The 22,385-nt window shown below is 38.4% G+C and overlaps 1 long non-coding RNA gene across 27 annotated transcripts in view; it reads right to left on the bottom strand.

Annotated features, from left to right (window-relative positions):
- Nucleotides 1-22,385, bottom strand: part of LOC123284789 (uncharacterized) — a 471,184-nt gene that overhangs the window by 61,407 nt on the left and 387,392 nt on the right. For 25 of the 27 annotated variants that reach the window (XR_011502348.1, XR_011502323.1, XR_011502320.1 and 22 more), the window contains 2 exons: nt 10,973-11,146; nt 10,482-10,871 (listed from right to left, as the gene is read on the bottom strand). The exons of the other annotated variants lie outside the window; for them this stretch is intronic. This is a non-coding gene — a long non-coding RNA (uncharacterized lncRNA). Of the gene's footprint in view, nt 1-10,481; nt 10,872-10,972; nt 11,147-22,385 lie in introns of those variants that run through there. 27 annotated transcript variants of the gene reach the window in all.

Below are 22,385 nucleotides of genomic sequence, written 5' to 3'. Positions count from 1 at the left end.
TACCTTATATTGAATGAATCTATAATTATCGGGCAATTTCTTTTTTCAGTTGAATAGCACTTTTGAGACTATGTTTTTCTGAGAGGTCATGAAAATAAAATTGGAAATATCACATATCTGCTGACATGACAGAAAAGGGTCCCTTCATTTTGCATTTTCTTTTTACCTCTGAATGAAGGCAAAAGACTCTTTAAAGACAAAAATGCTTCCTTTGGGTTCTCTCCCCTGAATGAAAACCATTTATCCCATAATTCGAGGCAGCATGTCTTACAAATAAAGGCTAAGGCCAGAGGTAGTTCTGTTATTTTGTGAACATGAGAAGTCCATTGACTCCTTATATAAATCAAATAAGTGTTTGGAAAACATGAAATATTCTTACTTTTACATTCTCTTAATATACTATCATTTTTGAAGAGGAATATCTGAAGGATATTGCTCCTTAGCTTTTTCCTCTTTCATCTCAATAGGGACATTTACTCTAAAAACTTTCATTGAGTTGAATTTTTGGCCTACAGACCATTAAAGCATATAACCCTCATTCAAGCCCATATGAGACCTCTCTCAACCTCAAGCAGAACTGCATCACATTGTCACCATATTTGTGGGTTTAGTGCTGGGTTTATTGTCAAAATGGTAAGCCACATTTATGACCTTGCAACTAATAGGCATTTCTTCTTATTCCTGTTATTTGGGAGTCTGGATTTTATTAGATCCAGTGAACTAAGTGAAAGTTTAATGAAAGTCAGGGTCTGGACACAGAAATAATCATTCAGTTTGAATTAGTTGCCAAGATGAATTTTTTTTTTTTTTAATTTCAGGAAGAGCTCAATTCTCTTTAAAGCAAATGGTGATCGCATAATGAACTAAACGGGAACTCTCTTGGAGGAAGTACCTATTAGCTGTATAGTTTAGGGAATCTTTCTCTTTCTCTTTTAACTCCTAAGCCGTATCACTCATGACCAACCTCCTGCTGTGTATTCCTGCTCTCATTGATCCTTTTCTTCTCAAAATAGTCATATGTAAAATTTATGGTGATGTTTATTTGTATCAATTTCTTATTATTCTGTAATTATTTTATGAATAGATGATTTTATCCATATAACACGTTGTGATAAAATGTTGAGATGGAAGTAAACATTTCTTTTTAAAATCAGGGGAAAAATTACAAAATACTCCAGAAGAAGATGAAAGGAAAAAAAAATGATAAAGTATATAAATCTCTGGCAAGAATAAGTACCACTGAGAAAAAAAATGTAAAAATTGACTATTAGAAATGAGATAGTATGTATGAACACAGATATGCAACCACATGGGCCTGGATTGGAATTTTTAGAGTAAGTTAATGTTTTCCAGCAAAATATGAACTATGAATATTGATTCAAAAAGAGGCTGAAACATGAACAGTTCAGAAAGCTAGATAAGTTTTCCAACTAAAAGAGAAACATGCTCTAATCTCTTGCTTAAATTTCTATCTAACCTTTAAATAGAAGATGCTTACAAGGTTTATTTAAAGTTCTAAAGAGTATAAGGTAGCTTCCCAACTGGTTTTAGGAAGAAAGCATAAGCTTAATATCAAAACCTTATAAACATAATATTAAGAAGCTGAAATACATATTAATTTTACCTGCAAATATAGATGCTAATATTTGAAAAATATAGCAAACGAAATTCAAAAAGTTTCAAAAGAATAATATAGCAATACCAAAATTACAGAATGTTCAATATCGGGAAATCTATGCTAATAATTGATCATGACAAAAAAATCAAAATAGAAAAACGATATGACTCTATCAATAAGGCAACCATCATTGGTACAAAAATCTCTATATAAAATAGAAATAGAGAAAACCATTTAACACAAGAAAAACTATTTTCCAATATCAAACGTCAAATTACATAGGATATGCTCAAAGTTACTCTTATTAAAGTTAATCATAAGGCACAGATGTCAGTTATGACATCGTTTTAGAGGTTTTAGTTAATGCAATCAAAGTAGATAAAGAATATCAGCATAAATGTCAGAAAATGAAATAACCTTTATTTGAATATTGTGTGATTGAAGACTTTAGAAAGGAAATAAAGTGGGAAGAAAGGAAGAAAAGATGGAAAAATGGAAGAAAAGCCCTAGGAAAACAAAATCAAGTACTAAAATTAATAACGTAAGTTGATAAGATGCCTGGATCCAATATAAATATACAAAATTAATGTTTTTCCTTTATACTACTAATACCTAGTTAGAAAATAAAATGAAAAAAATATAATTTACAATATACTTAACCTACAAATACTGAATAATAAATTTCAAAAGAAAATTAAAAAATCTGTATGAAAACAATGAAATATTTTTTCTTGGACAGAAATTAAGACCTGAACTAATGGAGAGAAGCTGTTTGTTCCTGAATAGGAATAATCAATGTCATATAAATATCAATAATTCCAAAATTTAATGTGTAAGCAATTTTAATTAGAATGCTGTTTTAACATGAACGTAACATTTTTAAAACTAATATAGCAATAAATATCCTTAAATAGAAGAAGAAAAAATAAATTAGTGAGGAGGGCATGCTTTCTCCTTTCCCAGATAACTTTGTATAAAGCCATGTAATTAAAATCATATAGGTATCACCCAGGAATAATCAAATCAATCAAAGAAAGGGAATATATAAAGTCTAGAAATCAATGAAACCCCATACTCAATATATGGTAAAAATAGCATTTCAATTACGTAGAAAGATAATATTTTATTAACAACTAGTGCAAGCATAATTGGTTATTCATCTGGAAGGAAACACAATTAAGAGTATATAAAACATCTCAAATAGGTTAATGTTTAAATATTTTAAAAATCTAATATATTAGAAGTTTAGAGAATATTTATAAACCTTTCAGTGAAAGAAATGTCCTGAGAAATTAAAGAAATTCAGAATACATAGAAAACAAATTTGACTATAATGAATTTATGCTTTTGAAAGGGCTGAAGCTATCATAATAAGCAGGAAAGAATATTTGAAATATATATGACAGACAAAGAGTTGTCATTCTTAATCTGCAAATAGTACCTTGAGACCAATAAGAAGTACACAAATCATCTAATAAAAACCTGGGTAAGATATTTAAAAAGACAGTCCTCAGAAGATGAAAAGCCAATTGTCAATAAACATGAGAAGCTAGTCAATTTCTCTTATAGTCACAATGAAAAACTGCTTAGCCCATGGGCTTTGCAATTTTTAGATGATACAACCCAGAATTGGTGGGCATGTGAAGAAACAAGCCATCCTGATTTTATTGGCTAGACTGTGAACTGGTTCCATCAGAAGAATAGAAACTTCCCATGAACCTGAAAAGAGGCTCCATGTAAAATTAAACCTTCCATACCAGGTGAGTTTCCTATTTTACTGAATAACATATAAACCTCAGTCAGTTGTTCAAACATTTGTTTGTCTATTATTTCTTAAAAAGCAATCAAATAAATATGAGTTTTAAATAAATCTGGGAAACTGGCTCTCAATCACATCCAAAGCCTTGCAAGTATTGTGTAAACATTTATTGTCAGTGGTTGCCGTGATTAAAACAAAAGCTGAGTCAACACTCATCCTCACTCGGCTGGGGAGTCAAGGTGACAAGCCTGCGTGAAGATGTAGACGCATGGAGGATGAACAGAGTATCTGCAGTCAGAAAGCCCTGAATGTGACACCCACTGCTGCCCTCAGTGGGGAAATAGCTATGCTTCCTTATTTGTATTTAGATATAAATAATCTTATGAATAATAATATTTAGCACATAACATATGGAGGCACACTTCCAAGGGCTTTATGTATATTAACTTGTTTAATTCTTCACAAAAATACCCTATGAGGTAATTACCTTTTTAATCTCTGTTCTACAAATGAGGAAACTGAGGCATAGGTACATTAAATAATTCCCCCAAGGCTACAGAGCAACCAAGGACCAAAGTTGGGATTTGGGGCCAGATTAGTACCCTTAAACAGTACACTGTGTTGCTTCACTTGTTGGGTTTAAAATAATTGAAGCTTAGCAAACAGCTTCTAACTGCTTATAACTAGCAAACTGAGGCTTCCTAACTGACACAAATCTATATTCATTGTATTTTGCACAAACTGTAATCTGGAAATATTTTGTGTTTTCTGTTTAGGGAAATATTTTATCGTTTCCTGTGTGTTTACTAATTGAGTCTTTATTCTTTCTATAATCTGTCCCAACTTTCATACTGAGAGCAGGTTTTCCCTTTTTGAGGAAATTCTATTATTTTTCAATCTATCTTTCCCCAAAATATATAAATTTCAAACTCTACCGTCAATGTTGAAGTTATCAAACTTTGAAACATTTGAGTGCTTCTGCTGGCATATGCTTACTCTCTCTGTACTACTTTTCTCTGAGAGAAAGCCAATGGCCTTGCTTCTATTTGGTGGAAAAGGAAATGATGCTCATGTGACTTCACAAAACAACAGAAAGATTGGAGGGATGCAGGCAAAGTTTCAGCACAGGATTCTTTTGTTTGTTTTTGTTTGTTTTGCTTTAATTCATCTCATCAATTCACCATTGCATAGAACAGGTGATTTAGTTTATAGAAATTTGGTTTGCAAAGAGTCCTCCAGGAACACATCTTTTCACAGCATGAGATAAAACTGTGGAGACACTTTCAGTGACTCAAGAAGCAAATAACAACTTGCAATCATTGATGCCTTTGTTTTCGCGTCTCCCTCCCATTTAGCAGTTTTTCTGCTCATTAGTCCTTTCCTCTTGAGGATGAATAAGATCAGAAAGAAGATCAAGCTCAAATCAGTCAATTACATCTACTTGTCAGCAACTTAAATAAAAGAATGAAGACCTGGTGGGCAAGGATTCAAAGACAACTTGAGGGATTATCTGTGAATTTCACTTATCCCAGTGCTTCCTCTCTAGATTTGAATGAGTAATTAAGAATCCAGAGCCTGGAAAACTGAAAAGTGTATAAAGTACTGAAGCTGGATAGCACCTTAAAGATAATCTTACCCAACCTTCTCTAATTATAGCTGAGGAAACTTAGGATCCAAGAAGATCATTTGTGTGCCCAAAGACACAGCTTGCTAATTGTAGATCTGGGCACCCCCAGTTATTCAGCTTTTTCTGCTTTGTGGTTATATGAAGAAAAATTCTAATCCAATATTAATAATAGTACAATTTCATGCAACACAACACATGGGTTATCTTACCATAATATTTCCAAAAGAGGTAAAGTCTCAAAAGGAGCAGGATATGATGGAAAAATCTCTAGGAATAAGAAGGCTTAGGTCTAATTATGGCTTAACACTATCGTAGCTCTGTGGTCTTGGGCAAATGCCCTAACTTCCCTGGGCTTTCATGTTCTCACCTACAAGAAAGGTATAATTATCCCTGACTTGACTGTCTCACAGGGTTTTTGAGATGGTCAGAGGATGTAAAAATAATAATATGTTAATGGTAATAGCTGGGGAGCTGTCTATATGCCAGACAGAGTGCTAAATACTCAACACAGATCATCTTTTAATCCTCATAACTCCTTTATGACTCAGGTAATGTTCAGGATTTCTAAACTAAAGTTCAGATAACTTAAATAATGTGTTCAAGATCACATGAATAATCACATGGGAAATATTTTGTTAACTCTAGAGTAGATTATAATTGGTGTGTGTACGTGTGTGTGAAATCATTCTCCATCAGCGCTGAGAAGGGTTGTGTTCACTACTGTGTGAACCTGTCACCTGCCTTGGATTCTAGATTTTGGTTGACCTGAAGTGGAGGCAACACTTTGAGAAGCTGTCGAGGACATGCCTTCTCAAAAGAAATGAGACAGGAAAGAGTGTGGAGGATAAGTTGATACTTTTAGACTTTAGCCTGAGAAAATGGCTAACTGTGGAAGAATTTGGAGAAGAGGAATTTTATCCCAGATACTGTTCATGAAAGATCAATCAGCTATCTCAATTGAAGATCGATGGATATGTGGGGGTAGGTATATAAATAAGATAATATTTTTGAAAGTCTTGAACAATGTTAGGACCCTTTGCTTGATTCTTTGGCTGCCTTTAGCACATTTCTCTGTGAGTCATTTAAAAATAGAGGAAAGGAAGCTGGGATGAAATTCTTTTTGTCTAAACGAATATTTGTCAATAACATTTTTCTAGGAGGTGATTCACATGGAATAGTAGATAATAGGCACAGAGAAAGGAGGTGAATGTTTTCTGGAGAGAAAGCACAGCATGTGCAGAAACCCGGAGCAGAAAGAGTATATGGCCTGTCTGAGGAGCTTCAATTAGTTCTACTGAGGGGGAACTGGCAGGGAAGAGGTGAGGAGGAAGAGAAAGCCTGGACGAAATCATGAAAGTTCTTATAGATTCTGTTAAAAATGTTTGGAGTTTATCTTAAAGAGAAAAATATGGAAGGTGTGTATCTAGAGGGTTTTAAATAGGGAGGGTAACATGGTCAAATTTGCATTGGAATAATGTTAGCAGTTGTATGGGGTATAAATATATGTGCTGGGTGGAGGGCAAGTGGCAGATATAGTGATGCTGCAAGGAATTGGAGGCAGGGGAAGAAGTTAGAAGGCCAATCTCAGATCCTATTAAGACCCTTTACTGTGCACCTGAGTCAGGATTTAAACAATGGTACTCTGATTCCAATGATACCGTTTGTAACGGCAATGTGAACCTGCGATCATGCAGCAACTTGCTGCCTCGGCTCTCCTTTGCCCCCAATCCGATTTGAGCAAATCTCACTCCCACACTGCATACTAAGCAGTTCAAGGGGGAGTCTATGTCTGGCCGCTTTGTCCCTTTCTTTCTTCCTTTGCATGCCCAGCAGAACACTTTTGCACATCAGAGGTATCGAAAATAGTCTATTCAATGACAAACCTCTCTGTTTTGAGTAAGGAAAGTGACTGGCATAAGACCACTCAGCCACCAGCAGCAGAGCTCGGATCAGCACCAGTGTGCCCTGACTCAGGTATCAGAGACATTTCCCAGGTGTCCTGGGAAGCATTCTTCCCTTAGTTAACTCGCAGATCAGAATGTCAGGGTTTCTACCTGGCCTCTGCTACCTACCCACTGTGTGACCACTACCGTCACTTACCTGGCGAGAAGAGCTCCTGTAAGTTTAAACTGGGCAGTGCTAATGCCAGCGCACTGTCAAGCAAATTGTGCTCAGTGATGCTCACCTTTCACTGAAAATGATTTAGCAATAATTCCCAGCAAGTACCTTTCATTCTTTTGTTTTTTCTTCTTTCTGTGCTAGGTCCTATTTCCTGATAATATCATTTACTTTTGTCTTAACAAGAAGATTCAAGATGAAGAACTCCTTCTTGGCCTATTGAGAATTTCACATCCCTCTTTCTACTGGCAATGAGTCTAACGGGGTACTTTCAGAACAAATAATTTTACTTATCTTTTATGAGCTCTAATCTCCTTGTACTGAAGCCTATGTGAAGAAAACAGAATTATCTATGCTATTTTTAAAGAAGAGAGCTAGATTTTCTCTCTTCTTTTTGCGTTTGGGAAGATCTTAAAACACTGTAAACTGTGGCTAGTTCCACTGAGCCCAAGCAGTTTTTTCTCCTGTCGGTGCACATGGCCGCTACTTAATTTAGAGTGATTCAAAAGGCAAGGAAGACGATAATGTGGAGTTCATGCTGTTAGGAACGATCACTCTGCTTGGAGACATATGTAGCCACAGAAGGCTGAACAGATCACAGTAGCTTAAGGCGCTGCAAGATAAAAGGGACCACATCTCTGATCAGGGCCCCAGAGACCGGCAGGCCCCCTGCACACACACCCTGCAGCTTTCTTTCTTTCTTTCTTTCCCTCTTTCTTTCTTTCTGTCTGGCTGTCTTTCTTCCCTCCTTCCTTTCTCTTTCCCTCCCTTCATTCCTCTCTCCCTCCCTCCTTCTCCTTTGTTCCTTCTTTCCTTCCTGCCTTCCTTCCTTTCTTAGTAAAACTCAAAGGAATTTAGAGCAGGAGAAGGAAATGGGGGATGGGAAGATGTGTGGATTCAAACATCACACATATGGTACATTTCACATAAATGAGGCACGAAGCTAACAGATCCTATTCTTCTCCTTTATTTTAACATGGAAAATCATAAAAATAAAACCATCTTATGAAGGCAAGGTAATATGTGGTTTAATGGAAAGAATTAAGGCCCTGAATCTACAGAAAGATCTAGGCACAAAGACTGATTCTGACACTTCCGCAGATGTGGATATTGGACTACGCTTTCTGCATCCCAGTGGATAATAATCTCTAACTTTTGGGGTCCTTGAAATATTAAATAGCTTCATAAAGATTAAGTGCCAAACGCAGTTGTTGGTACAAATGGGTGCTCAAAAAACCACCTGTCTTCTAATTTTCATTTACAGTTGTACAACCTTAGGAAAGTCACTTAATCACATTGAGTCTCACTTTTAAAACAGGGTTAATGATGTGCACATGACAAGACATTTAAGAGGTTTAAATAAGGTTACATGTTAACTCGTCTACAACTCTTAAAGTGCCATATAAATTTAAGGCATATAGTTATTACACACTTTGTTAGCCTATGGGACTTATGTCAGCAAGCAACAGGAAAGCACCCTTATGGACAGAGTATCTATTATATGGTAGACACAGTACTAGGGACTTTTAAAATATGTGTTCTCTAATTATTACACCCACCCTGTGCAGGATGGGAGATCATTTTTATTGGATGGATAGTAGAACTGGGTCATCAACAGATGACAGCTAACATTTATTCTGCACTTAACATATGCTGGACCCTGTTCTACATGCTTTAGGTGTGATTAAATAAGATTTGAAAGCAGGCAGTGTCTTACCCATAATATTACATGGCAAAGCAATGACTTGGTTACAAATGTTTATTTCTTAAGCTCATAGTTGTTGTCCTCACTGGAAATTATTAACTCACGAGAATATTTCATGAGGTATAATATTATTTCTATTTACTCTATTGTTTCCAAAGACAATGAATAGGTTATTTATTCAAATAAATTCTGTTGAGAAAAATAGCACCATTAGCACAGAGATCACTAATTTGCCACCATTAGTAGATATCACTCTTAAATTGAGCCTGTAACCTGGATTTGTATGCTTATGCATCTATTTATTAATATATATGTACTCCTATAAAGCTGGGCTGCTGCTTAATGATGCCTCTCTGCAGGGGATAGCAATCAGAAGACATGCCAGTCCCATATCTAGACATAATTAAAAAGTGATATTAAATCATTACTGCCATGGGTTTGCATTAACAGTCTCCAAAGGTCTCTAAAACTCTAAGAACCCAGATGGCTAGAGCTTTCCTCTTTCTAACGTTCTCATCTTACTTTCCAAGATATAGTCTGTTTCTTCAGCTAGTATCTCCTCACCCTTAATAGTACAAATGTATCTCATCTCTATGTATTTTCTACCCAGCATCCTGGTCAACACTACAGCTGCTGAAGAGTCAGTGCAGTAGAAAGAAAACAGGAGCAAGAGATGGTAAAAAGTTGTGAAAACATAAGGAAATATTTAGGCTTGTACACACACACACATACACATGTATACATATGTATACATACACTTGCTATATGTTTGCAATTTATATGCATATATATGCAAGTAAATATGCATATACAATTTAGAATTAGCGTCACTTGTAAGAGGGTAAAAGAATATACCTCTTTATCTGAGAAATATCTAAGATATGTGATTTATTGGTCACAAATGTTTAATGGTTTTTTAAAAGCCAAGGTTTTTATGCTATTTAATATTATATTATACAACCACCGTGAACTCCAAGCTTGTTGAAATTACATTCAGTGTTACCAATTTTCTGCATCATATCTAGGTTGTTCATGGGTTGGAAGGCTCTGAGGATCATTTCTGCGTGTTTGCTGACAGGCAGAGCCAACAAAAGGAACAAGCTTTTCCCAGTTTGACAGAGCCTCTGTCCTTCGCCAGCAGTAAATGGGGAAGCCAGGGCTGTCTAATTGAGAAATCGTGTGTCAGCAAAGGATTACATAAAGCCAGTGGGACATATTTTATTCTGCTTTTCACTTTTAGCTTCCTCTCTCCCTTTTCCTCGAACAGATTTTCCTCTGGCTTTGAAAGATGCTAATGGAGCGTTATTAGTCCAGGAAGAAAATTGCCCTGGAGAATCATAATGACTTCACTACTGTGGTGACATCAAACCAGACCATTTAAGAATAATGGGGTTTTAGTTCCTGCAGAGAGAGTTGGATTTGGGAGATAAATAGCAAGTGAAAGTCCCATGACATGTTAAACAGAAAAGGAGGACAAGCTTTGGAACTTCTTTGGCTGCTGAAGTTATGAGTTGGGCCACCCGAAACCTCTCCTGACATCTGAGATTTGAAGATGGACATTAAAAATTTAAGGCTGACTTCAGCTCTTTCCTCAGACTACTGGATTTGGGAGGTGAAAGACTCCACAGCAAAACAACAACAACAACACTCCTCTAAATCTAATGCTTTTATTCTCGTACTTATAACCAGTTCTCTAGAAGTCTTTAAAGATTGACATACACACAGCTGACTGAGATTTATAACTCAATAAAACAGAAGCAAAGATAAGAATGTTAGAGAAGGGTTGTTTGATGTTCAAAATTATTATTTGTTTACCATCAGGAAAACCATATTTGGAATTCTTAGTACTTTCTTAATCTGAGCTATCAAACAACAGAAGAGCTAGTGTGTGAAGCATTCAGGGTGTAATAACAGAGAGTGGGGATTGGTACACATTTAAGGATTTTTTACCCATATGAATTCTAAGATAGAAAGGGTTTTGAGCCAATGTCTTTGCTGACATGGGCAGGAACAAGATAAAGACTTCAGATCAACTCTTCAGGTCCTACAGAAAAAGAGAAAGCCATGGTGAGAGAGCAAGAGAAAGAGAGATTGAACAAATGGCTTTTAAGTGAGACAGATCTGGGTTTGTATCTAAGAGACTACCTCTTCTCCACATTTGGCTGTGGGTGGTAGACTGGTTATCGGCATCATGAGATTTGGAGTTCCACAGGCCACCAAACTTGGAATCTCTGGCTGGTGATGCGTTGGCTGCGTTATCTTGGGCAAGTTATAGACCATCTCTCAGGTACCATTTTTTATCTGTCAATCTCAGAGAATCTATGTGAAGATTAAAAAGGATAATGCTTAATATAGCATTTGGCACATAGTAATAAATAGTGATATTTGGCATAGGCCCTCAATTTTTCTTTTTTTTTTTGTGCATGGATGTTATTAGACCCTTTGATGTCCTTCAATACCTCCCTTCCCACAACACATGAAAGTATATGAGGTCCAAATTAAACTCTATGCCCATTTGAATCCAAAGTTCAAGTTCTTACCACCTACAGATGCCAAGTTTTGAGTCTCAGACCCATAATTTTCACTGTCTGACCTTTACAAATATCTCAATTTTGTTGAATCAGTTTATCAGTAAATAAGTATAGTAAGAGGAAAATGTCCGTCTTCATTGGGGAGTGCTTGATAAATCTGTCAAATTTTATCTTCTAATATTCCTCCATTTTGCTAAAGAAAATGATCATCTCCTTTCTGATAATAGATTTTATCTAAAAACAACAACAACAAAACTAATAATAAAATATTTAAAACATACAGAAAAGAAAAAATACAACATATCTCTATATTCTCAACATCCAGATTTCACGTATTAATTGACTCAACAAGTGTCGATTTGAACAAGCTGGGGACCAGAGATATGGCTGGGAGTTAAACAGATAAACACCCTTTCTCTTGCAGAGTTTGCATTTGACTGACAAATATTAATGTGGCCATATTTGTTTCAAGTATTTTTAAAGAAATACTCTGTCACAGATTTAGCTGAAGTCACCTGCTCATCCTACGTTCTCCCCACTGAGCCTCTTGAGGGGGGTGTGTATCCCCAACTGATTGATTTCGAGTGACAGTGTGGAATCCAACCTAGTCCTCCTTCATTGGACTTGGTAGGCGTTCTTTCTTTCACATCGACTTTTGGAGACACGTATACAACCAGGGGTCTTTCAAAGGAAGCTCTAGGTGTTCAGAAGTACGGCGCAGGCACCCTGAGATGCCCCTCCAAATTTCTCCAGAAGTTGTAAGGATCAAGGGAGAGGACATATATGTGAGATTTTAGCCACTGCAAAACATTCCACAAACGCTATTTATCTTCGATGCGTTGGTCATTCCTTGGGTGCCACCACATGTTATCTTGCCCATAGTTGTCTCCAGAGCTTCACTACTTTCTCTACCACAGGTCCATATTGACCAGCTCTGAGAGGGCTCACGGACAGTTCCCCCACTGGAGGCCATGGCCAAGAGTCTTTGGCTCCTCAAACTGCATCTGGCCTCAAATGGAACGTATGTCTCAGGGCAGGACAGAATCTGGCTTCCCAGAAGCTGCCCAAAGGTGTCAGATGATGCAATCTGGAAGTACTAACAGAGCCAAGACTGAATTCTCTGAGGTAAACTTTACCAGTGTGGGGCAGGAAACAGAAAGGAACTAGCATATTCCTGTTTGATTCCCAGCTCCCATGCACATTTGAGGCACAGGGTTCCTGCATGCCTGTCTTGAAAGTGTTCTTCATGCTGAGTGCTGGCTGTGTTTCTTCTTGGAGCAGGGCCAGCTGGTATTTTTTCCCCATTCTTTCCTGCCTCCCTTTCCTTTTTCCTTCACTCTGCAGGCTCTGTAGTTACACCTCCTAAATGAAATATCAGCAAGCTAACCTTGCCTCAGGCTTTTTCCTAGCCTAATCATTCTTCCTCCTTTAACTCCTCTTCTTTATCTCCCTTATTCAAAGTGCCCCCAAAGTGGAAGAAAGTCAATGAAGGTCTCAAAACTGCCCAAATAAGAGCACCGAATGTTCCAAGACACGCTCACATGCTTGGTGGTGGTCCCAATGGACTCGTGTGTTGGAAAGTACAATTACCGCATCCTTATCTGAAAGATGAGCAAAGTGGGGAATCAAAAGGGAGTGACAAAGGGATGATAGAGAGGGACTAAAACAGCTTCACCCTTTCTTGCTCAGATTTGGCTCAGAAGAACGTGTGATAAATGGGGTTTAATATAGTGAAGGGCTGAAAACCTTTTGTTTTGGGTTCATAACATTTTATCACTCTCATTAATGTACTGGTTCCTGTTTATAATTGTCCTTAGTGAATGCCTAAGGACTGTGTTCTCTCCTTAAGGATTATCTCTCTCGCTTTATCCCTCCTCTCCAACCTCCATTTCCTGGGTTTGGTTTGTCGACGTTTTTCTCTTGCACTACTGCAGTGGTTTCCATATTGGTTTTCCTTCTTCTCCCTCCTGCCCCAGTCCTTCTCCATACTGCAGTCAGAGTGTATGACTCAGCTCAGGCTGCCATAACAAAATACCACAGACTGGGTGGCTGAAAGAAAAGACAGTTATTTCTCACAGTTCTGGAGGCTGGGAATTCCAAGATCAATGTGCTGACTGATTAGGTTCCTGGTGAGAGCTCTCTTCCTGGCTTGCAGATGGCTGCCTTCTCGCTGTGCACTCACAGGGGCTTTGTGCACAGGCAGAGAGAGAGGGAGCACGCTAGTGTCTCTTCTTTTAAGGACATGAATCCTATCAGATCAGGGCCCATTCTTATGATTTCACTTAATCTAATGACTTCCTTAGATGCCCTTTCCCTAAATATAGCCACACTGGAAGTTAAAGCTTCAACATATAAATTTCGGTGGGACACAAACATTCAGGCCATAACATTCTTCCCTTAGTCCCCCAAAATGTATGTCCTTCTTACATGCAAAATGCATTCATTACATCCCAGCAGCCCCCAAAGTTTTAATCATTTCCTTATCAACTCTAAGGTCTAAGTCCAATGTATCATGTAAATATCATGTACATTAGATATGGATGAGAAACAAAGTAGGATTCATCCTGAGGCAAAATTCCTCTCCAGCCGTAACCTGTGAAACCAGACAAGTTATGTGTTTTCAAAATACAATGGTGAGACAAGACTAAGATATGTATTATTATTCCAAAATAAAAATCCAAAGAAAGAAAGAGATGACAAGTCCAAAACCTTGCAAGGCAAATTTCATCAGATCTTAAGACTGGAGAATAATTCTCTTTAGTTCATTGCTCTGTCCTCCTGGCCCACTGAAATAGCAATGTCAACTCCACAACTTGCTGGGGTGGCCCTCAACTTTGGCTTGGTGGCTGTGGCATGAGGCTGTGATCTTTCCCTTGAGGCACTGGGTGGTGGCATCCTAGCTTCTGGAACTAAAGAAGTCCTACCCTTTGAAACCAAGGAGAAATCAGCCCTGCCCACTGGCCTGTAGTGGAGTGGCAGCCCTGCAGATGTCTGAATCACCTTCAGGGTCATTCCTCCCTTTTTTTGAAGAACCTTTCATGTTTCCAGCTGGATAGCTCTGTTGTCCAGTCCTGTAGAATCTTGGAAGTCAGACAGCTTCTTTCATCCCATCCCAATATTTGCTGTTCCCTTTACTTCCTGCTGGCAGTGCGTCTGCTGGTATAATCCCATGTCTATTCCTGACTTCTCCTGAGGTGGCTGATTAAATTTGTTGTTCATATCAACACTAATTTCCTTATCAAATGGTTGTTCAGCCACACTCTTAGTGTTCTTTTCAAAATAAACTTCCTCAATTTTTGCAATATGGATAAGCTGAGAATTTTCCAAATCTTCAAGTTTTGGTTCTTTTTTCTTAATTATACCTTCAGTTTATCTCTCTAACCTCACATTTTAACCTAATCAGTCAGGAAAAATTCATGTCAATCCTTCAACACTGCTTAGAAATCCCCTTAGCTAAATATCCAACTGCATTTCTCACAAGTTCTACCTTCCACAAAAACTAGAGCACACTTCAGCCAAGGTTTTGCCGCTTTATGATGGAGATAACATTTTCTCCATTTTCCAACAACCTCATTTCCATCTGAGATCTCACTAGAGTGGCTTTTAACATCCATATTTTTACCAGCAGTCTCTTCACAGAAATCTAGGCTTTTTCCAGCTTGTACTGCATAATTCTTCCAGCCTCTACCCATCACCCAGTTCTAAAGCTACTTCCACATTTTTAGGTATTTATTATAGCAGCACCCACTTCACTGTACCAAAATTTGTATTAATTGGGATTGTCTGGAGAAGAAACAGAAACAATCTTTCTCTCTATATATGTATCTATATATTGATACATACGTATAGAGAGAGAGAGTGAGAAAGAGAGAGATTACAGAGAATTGGAGAATTGACTTATGCAGTTATGATGACTGACAAGTGAGAAGTTCCAATATCTTACAGTTGGCAAACTGGTGACCCAAGTGAACCGATAGTGTAGTCCAGTCTGAAAGCTGAAGGCTGGCAGGTTTGAGACCCAGGAAGAGTCAAGTTTTCAGTTCAAGTCCAAAGACAGAAAAGAAACAGTGCCCCAGCTGAAAGACAGTGAGGTAGAAGGAATCCCCTATTATTCAGCCTTTCTAGTCTCTTCAGGCCCTCAGCTGATTGGATGAGTCCCACCGGTGTTAGGGAGAGCAATCTGCTTTGCTCAGTCTACCAATTGAAATGTTAATCTCATCCAGAAAAACTTTAACAAATACACCTGGAATCATGTTTGACCAATTATCTGGGCACCCTGTGGCCTTGTCAAGTTGACACATAAAATTAACCATCACACTGAGTGACCTTTCAAACGCAAGTCTATGGAGCTATGGGGTGAATAGTGTCCCTCAAAAAGGATATGTTGAAGACCTAACCCCCAACACTTTAGAATGTGACTTTATTTGGAAATAGAATAGTTGTAGATGAAATTGTTAAAGTGAGGTCATACTAGTAGAGGGGGACTTTAATTCATTATGACTGATTTCCTTATGAAAAAGGAGAAACACTATGCAAAAAGACAAAGATACAGGGAGAACGTCAGGTAAAGATGGAGGATTGTAGTGATGCGCCTGCAAGAAAAAGAACACCAAAGATTGCCGTTACCAACAGCAGTCAGGAAAAAGTAAGGAAGCTTTCACAGGAGCATGGTCCTGCTGACCTCTTCATTTTGGAATTCCAGCCTCTGAAACTGTGCAGCAATAAATTTCTGTTGTTTCAAGACACCCAACTTGTGGTACTTTGTTACGGTAGCTCTAGGAAACTACTATACTTGCTTATAAACATTTAACGCCCCTCCCTGCTAAACAGAAGTAAGTTCATTTGACAGTATAACCTCCAAGACCTTCTCACCATTGGGCACAATCCTCCATTTAAAATTGTCTTTCCTTGCAACCACTTAAGGCCCAACCACAGGGGGCAATTCACTGTCACTGAAATAGTCCCTGAATTGTTACAGCTTCAGTCTTGATCTCACTCTCCAACTGACCAGGAGTCTGTTTTGTCTTCTCACCTCTTTCTGCCGCAACAGCTTGTCATTCAAAATCTTATTCATTCTCCAGAGTTGAGATTGAATAATCTCACCTCTAGGAAAAGTTTTCTGCTGCCTACAGTTGAGTAAGAATTAATCGCTCCTTCCACTGACAGTTCTACAGAAAATTGCCATTGTATTTAATTAGCACTCATTTCTTCCTACTTTATTTCTTTTACTTTTTTTTAAAGATTGGCACCTGAGCTAACAACTGCTGCCAATCTTTTTTTTCCTCCGTCTTCTTCTCCTTTTTCTTCTTCTTCTTCTCCCCAAACCCCCCAGTACATAGTTGTATATTCTAATTATGGGTCCTTCTAGTTGTGCTATGTGGGATGCTGCCTCAGCATGACCTGATGAGCGGTGCCATGTCCATGCCCAGGATCCGAACTGGTGAAAGCCTGGGCTGCGGAAGCAGAGCACATGAACTTAACCACTCAACCAGGGGGCTGGCCCCTCTTCCTACTTTATTTTATTCAAATATATGGGTACTACAGCATCTAGCACAGTATCTAGCACATAGTAAGTGTTCACAAAGTTATTCAACAAATATTACTGAATATGATGTACCGGGAATTGTTTCAATACAGCAAATTCTATGTTCTCATGGAACTTACACAAACTAGTGAGAGGTAGGGTATAGACAGTAAACAAGTAAATATATGAAGAAGTTACTTTTTGATATTGAGAATTATGAAAATATAAAAGAGGTCTTTTTGATAGAAAGTGGCTGATATGAGGGGTGAAGAACAACCCTAGATCAGATGGTGAAAGAATTTCCCATGCAAGAGGTAATTTCTGAGTTGAGACCAGAATGACAAGAAGAAGGCAGCATGTGTAGATGAACTGGAAGTGCATGGAAGGCATAGGGAAGAGGAGGTGAGAAGGCCAGAAGCAGAACTGACCTTGGGGTTTTTGAGCCAGATCAGGATGGTTGGGGCACAGTGGGTGAAGAGAATAGTGGTGGGGAAATAACTGTTGAATAATTTTTAATGGATCATGGTTTCTCAATGATCTTGAAGTGTTTCCTTGAGAAGTGGAAAGAGCATGGAGAAACTTCAGATTGAGTCTGGAAAAAATACAGAACTGGGAGTTAATTAGAAATCTCTTATCAGTGTTTTATTTGTATTTCCCCCAAAAGTCACTGCAAAGTTTCTGCAGTGTAATTAATTTCCTCTCCATTAGTCTCTGTCATTAAGATTCAACCAACATTTGCTAAGTTTCTCTTATAGGACTCACATCGTCCTGTTTAACCCACAGACCAGCTGAGACATGTCTTCTCATCCTGTGCTGGTCAGGTAGGCTGGTCACCCTGCCATAACTGAAACACTCCGTGTCTTCATACAACAAAGGTTTGTTTCCTGCTCATGTTCCTTGCCCATCACTGAGTGGGGAGGCTCTGCTCTGCTAATGTGACAGGCAGGAGGGGCTCCTGGTTTCAGCATGTTTCTATCTGCCACCTTGGTCCCTGCAGCAGGGAATGAGAGGTGCCAGAGAGTTGTACTTGTTTGTCACAGCCTCAGTATGGAGCCAGTCACATGGGTGAGGACTTGCTTAATGGCAAGGGAGTCAGAAATGTCAGGGAGAAAATAGTGAGTGAGCATTACCATCTCTGCCCCGACGTGTACTTTCAAGACAAGTCAATGAGACTGCCTAGAGGTCAAATGTCTTGTTCAAGGTCACAATTCACAAACTTTTTTCACTCCTTCCTGTCTCTCTCACTCTCACACGTACATATATATGTATCTGTCTCTTGGGCGTTACATATACACACACATATCCATTCATGTGTATGTATGGATGTGTGTATTGTGTGTATGTATTATATATATTGTATATATTTACATACATTAAAGAGTTCTGGTGAGTATCTGTATTTGTCGTGTTAACAAACATATTAAAGTGCATTGAGAGATGTCTTTAAAAAAGTTCACTAAAACAAAAAACTCAACTAAAAAATGTTGACAATTGCTGTGTTTGGATGCTGGGATTTGGGGTGATTTTTATTTCTTCTTTCTTTTTTCATTTTTTTCATAATTTGCTGTATTGTTTCGAGTTTTCTACAACAAGCATATATAACACTTAGAATCAGAGCAGAAACAATAAATCTATTTTCATTAAAAATTAAAAGCTCTCTGAAGATTTCTGGCCATGAGTCATTCCTGCATTTGCGCTGCAGGCAGCTGAGGTGTCTTCAATACTTAGAGCAATAGCTACACTGCCATATCGTCATTTTCCTTCCAGTTAGAATAAAAACAGAGAAAGTATGTAGCTTAATACCCCAATTCACTCTCACCTTTCTTTACAAGATCATGAAAATTTTCCATTTCCGTCCTCTGCTGTATTTGTTTCATAGCACATAGCATTGCCACTATATTATATTATAATTATTTAGTGTCTCTCCTTCCAATGGAAAGAAAGTTTCATGAGAGTAATATTCTGTCTCTTTCATTGACTATGGTATCCTCTACAACTAGAAGAGTTGCTTGCACAGAGTAGATACTCAGTAAATATTTTTGAATGAATGAATGGAAGAAAGGAGATAAGAAATTTATCATACAGGGGCTGGCCCAGTGGTGTAGTCGTTAAATTCGTGTGCTCCACTGCAGCAGCCCAGGGTTTGCAGGTTCAGATCCTGGGTGCAGACCTACACACCACTCATCAAGCCATGCTGTGGCAGTGGCCCACATACAAAATAGAGGAAGATTGGCACAAATACTAGCTCAGGGACAATCTTCCTCAAGCAAAAAGAGGTCTGAATATATTACCAATTTAATCCTTCCGATTACCCTATGGTAGAAGTAGGTATGATTATCCACAGTTTACAGATGAGGAAACTGAGGGTAGAAGGAATAATTACTGCGGCAAGGGCAAAGTGTGGCAGCTCTGCTGGATGATGGGTCCATGATATTTCTGCTGGACCACCCTCCTCTGAGTGTATACAGATCCTTATTTTGTTCTCTGTCCTTAAGCCTTGCTGCTGTTCACCACCCAATCTTCCCAGATCCTTAGGGCTAAGCCATGGAATTCTCTAGCCAGTCTCCTGTCTCACATGGGCTGGAGCCCTTGCCCCAAACCTACTTGAGAGACTTTGATCCTGCTTCCTGGTGACAGGTCTCCCTATTACAGACTGTCTACATGTCTCTCATCTCCTTCCACTCTCCTATGCTATGTTATCCCCTTTTGGTCCCTGCAACGTTATCCACTTATCCATCCAGAGTGATTTCATACACTCTGAGCAAAGTTAAGGACGTCTGATCCCTTCTAATCCAGAACTGAGACTAGCGAGTTAATAAAAAATATGGCTAAGGATGGAAGTCATAAAAATGATACACACATATATCCATATATGCCATAAGCTTCTTAATTACACATGTGTCAATCTTTTTGTTTAAGGCCATGGTCTTTTCTTTGAACATGAGTATTGTGATTGTGTTCTGTTTAATCTGTCTTGGAACAAATACGCTCAAAACGAAGCATTTTCAATTTCTGATTCTCATTTCTTTCAAGTGGAGTGATATCTTGTACACACTTGCAAATAATCTGAGAGAGATCATCATGATGTTCACGATTTTCCACCAACCTCTAGGTTAAGTGGCTCACATCACATTCAATACGAATGTTTTGTTAGTCATCTTTACCAAGTTCTTCAACTGAATCTTCAAAGAAACAACTTCCTTTTTATATTCACATACACTAATTTAGATAATATTTTATTAAACGATGTAATTAACATAGAAGTGCAATTGTCATAAACAGTTTAGGGAACAAACACATATAACTGTTAAGAAACGTACAACTCAAGTGGTTGAAGCAAAATAACATCATTTACTGGACAGTTGTCTAATTGCTCCAAGAAATTAGTGTGCCATGGTTACTAGGTATCATGCTTTACAAAAGGAATTAGAACCTGGGTCTAAAAGTTTCTCCTCTACTAGATTTTGCCTGCCTACATGTACTTCCTCCAAAACCCTGGTGCTGGACTTTCTTCCCAATTCTCCATGCACCTACTCCTCTATTAATATGTCAACTGTCTTGTCACTGAGCCCTAACTCCTTGCAGACAAACAGAGATATCACATCACCATAGTTTTTCTAGATTCCAGGCTGACTCTGACTTTCCAGAAAGCTCAGAGAAGCAGTTTTTATAGAAACCCATCTGAAATGCACAAAGGGTGTTGCACACTCATTCTGATTGTTGTTGGGCATGCTAAACCTGGAGGAGAGAAAGCTCATTTAATTCAGATAAACGCATAGCTCATTCTCCCGCCCCCGTGCAATCAGGCAATTATAGCACTAGGCCAGAATTTTCTCCCACGTTTTGTACATAAAACATAATTCTGCCACCAGCTGCTCACCAACATTTTGTTGTCTCCTCAACAGACAACAAAATGACAAAACAGATCAGCAGAGGGTGATCTGCCAGCATAACCAATGAGATGCAACCCTCCTCCAACAAGCCTGTCATTAGAAGGCAGTTTTCTGTTTCTAAAATAAACCCTCTGAAATCATTGCCTTCTTGCATCTGTGCTTCTACCTAGGAAAGAGAAATGTTCTCTCAATTCACAGGTGCAAGGGTGTGTGAAAGAAGACCAAGAGAGGGCTATGAATCAGCAGTGAAGGGCATGGGGGTAGTTATCCAGGCTTAGAGAACAAAGGTTTTATGCTTGTCATATTCACAGTATTAAGAGTATTTAGGTATTAGGAGTGTTTAGGAATATGATTGCCTGACCTGAGAACCTACCCTTTGTCATGTCTGCTCTATACTTTTTCCTCAATGCTATTTATTTTCCTTCTGACCCAGCCATACCCTCCATTCATATCATCCCATCATCCGCCTCACCTCTCCCCTCCAATACTCATTAAAAACCTACTGACTATAAGATGCTTTACATGTAAGAAAGGAAGGTAAGGAAGGAGGAGATATTTCCATCCAAAACTGGCAGTAGCTGCTTCTGTCCTGCAGGGAGGTGGCAAATGGTGGGAACATAAATTGTACTATGTCGTGGGTTGGCAGAGACAGAGGAACAGAGAAAAGGGAAGGAAATGTGGAATCTCTGCCAGATCTACTGCACGTCTGAAGGGCAAGCCCAGGACAAGATGGTCCATTGTATCCTGGAGCACATTAAGGACTGCAAGAATTAAGCTTTCTGGAGGCTATGGGTTCTGGAAGGGAGCAAGACTGAAAATAGGAGGCCAAGTGTCCTTATCAGATGGTAGATGGAGCACCAAGGTAATCCCTTCAGCTCTGGTCCAAAAGCTCAATGAAGTCGGCAACTACCCACAAACCTTGTTAAGTAAGAATTTGTTGTGGGGTTGGGGAGTCAAAGAAAAAGGATTGGGTTTTACATTGGAGGTTAAACAGTGTGGAGCATGTCAACATGAAAACGACGATAAGATCCTGAGTTGTCATGGTTCACCTAATGGGGGCTCAGGAGCAAAGGCAACTAGGGAAACATTTGCCTCCCCACCCTCACTGCACCCCACAGACATCCCAGAAAGATTGAATCATGGATGGATGTCTCACAGTGCATGATATAGTGTTCAAGCAAATTTCATCTGAATATTTAGGGATTGGATACTTCACTTGACATCTAAGCATATTCATGAATCCCCACAGCAGTTATTCTTATCCCACTTTCACAGATAAAGAAGCTGAGACTTAAGAGAACTTATGTGATTTGCTCAAGGCCGTGTAATTAAAAGCAAAGCTATTTCCTTTTTTACAGTGCTAGGATTTGTTAAGAATATCTAAATATCAAAATTTTTGAGGACTATTTAACTTATAAGATGATTATTACACCACATGACTAGCCTCATTTTACAGATGAGAAAAAAGATGTATGGTTAAGCTCTTTGCTAAATGTCATTTTTTTTTTTTTTGCTATGATTTTAATCTATTTCCTTCTAATTGCAAATTCTGCGTATGCTGAGATGAGGGATACCTATTATTCTGTTCTGGTTGTCTGGGCTCTATGTTC

Source organism: Equus asinus, chromosome 3 (genome assembly GCF_041296235.1).
Source record: "Equus asinus isolate D_3611 breed Donkey chromosome 3, EquAss-T2T_v2, whole genome shotgun sequence".
Classification (NCBI taxonomy): domain Eukaryota; kingdom Metazoa; phylum Chordata; class Mammalia; order Perissodactyla; family Equidae; genus Equus; species Equus asinus.
Note: the sequence above shows the minus strand (reverse complement) of the source record. Positions and strands in the feature narration are given on the sequence as shown.